The sequence below is a fragment of the Aptenodytes forsteri genome, unplaced genomic scaffold (assembly GCF_000699145.1).
Source record: "Aptenodytes forsteri isolate BGI_AS27 unplaced genomic scaffold, ASM69914v1 Scaffold321, whole genome shotgun sequence".
Taxonomy (NCBI): domain Eukaryota; kingdom Metazoa; phylum Chordata; class Aves; order Sphenisciformes; family Spheniscidae; genus Aptenodytes; species Aptenodytes forsteri.
In genome coordinates, this window is record NW_008795030.1 from 952023 (window position 1) to 953668 (window position 1646).

The following is a 1646-nucleotide window of genomic DNA, read 5'->3' on the forward strand; positions in this document are numbered from 1 at the left end:
AGCTCTGCGCTTAAAACAGGCAGCACAACGCCGTGTAACGGCCGCCCGCTGATCCTAGGGGTGCTGCCAGATCCAGGCAGCTGCCAGCGATCGGATCAGGTTGGACTTGGGGTTTCTGGCGTCGGTTACAGAGCTGAGGTGGTAACGGGGAAATAACGAAGCTACAGGCTGGGTTTAGGGTGGTGCCGCGAACCACGCACAGTCCCTGTTTGCTGCCCCGGTGCCTGCCTGTGCTTGCTCTTGAGGGGGGGCTGGCGGTCGGCTGCGGATCCCGCTGCAGGTGCAGGGCACAGCCGTCTCCCCGGATCTCCGGCAACTCCAGGGAGCAGCAGCAGCGCTTTGACACACACGGCTGAGAACGGGGGTGAAGCTCATCGCACCCCCAGAACAGCTCAGGGCCACCCCCCCCCCCCCCCTCAGCTCGCCTGCCCCACGCACCACGGTTGAGCACAGATGCCGGCAGGTACGCTCACTCCTGTGAGGGCCTGTGAAACCAGCACAGTCTGGCTTTTTTTTTGTTGTTGTTTGGTTGGTTTTTACAGTAACGGGAGGCCCCGTTGGGTTTATGGGTGCCAAAGCACAGACAGGCAAACGCGTGCGGGGTGAACTGTAAGGATAACAGGCGGGAGGATCCAGCAGCCCAGAGGCAGCTGCCCCGACCTGGGTCCTTGCTCGGCCGCAAGGACACTGCTCAACTGGGTGGGTGCTGGTTTTTGACACACACACACACACCCCCCCCCGAGAGCCTATAAAACTGGAAGACTAAATGCAAACAATGTCCTGCTACTCAAAAAAACCCACCACCCCAAAATAAAACCAAACACGCCAGGTGCAATGCCAGGCTGGACTTTGCCCAAGCAGGTTTTTCAGCCGTTTGTGCCCACTCCCTCTGGTAGGAGGCGGCAACATTTTTGGGGCGGCAGAGGCCAGAACCACAGCAGCAGGGGATCTGGGGTAGCCTGTAAAAGACTGACAGGAGCCCCGGGCTTTCGTGACGCTTTCCTCGTTAGCTCGTCATAAAGCAGACCTGGGGCAAGGGTGGCTTCCTCAGTGCAGTCACGCACTGCTACGTGGAGAGCGGAGCCCGGAGCAATGAGCCTTGGTCATCCCTGAGTGTTTAAGCTGGGCACGGAGTTCGTCAGCACTCCTGAGGGAGACGCGCGGCTCCCAACTGCCTCTCCTTAGCTGGGGAGCGAACTTAGTCCGGAGCAGGGAGCCCGAGAGGTATTTACAGGCAGCTGCAGAGCGCGTGACCCCCAGCCCCCCCCAGCACCCTTGTTCACAGGGGCTGCCCCCTCCCCGCTCACTTCCCAGCCGGAGCAGGCAGCCCGGATCCCTTCTGCGGGAGAAATCACACGCTCTACCTGGAAATACGCCACTTTTTTTTTTTCCTTTATGTTGCACTGCAGTTTTAACAAAGATAGGAACATGCAGAGTAATGCCACTTGTCAGCGGGAGCTCAGAAGAGAACGCAGCGATGCCTGGCGGTAGTCAGCAGGGAGAGAGGCTCTTGGAAAAGAGGCAGGAGACACACTCCCAGCAAGACCAGCACCCCCAAAGACCACCCCACCCCACCCCCGTAGGACAGCAGGTCAGCCTCTCCAGCTGGGATGGGAGCTCTCCCTTGAGCCCTGCGGGGCTCAGGC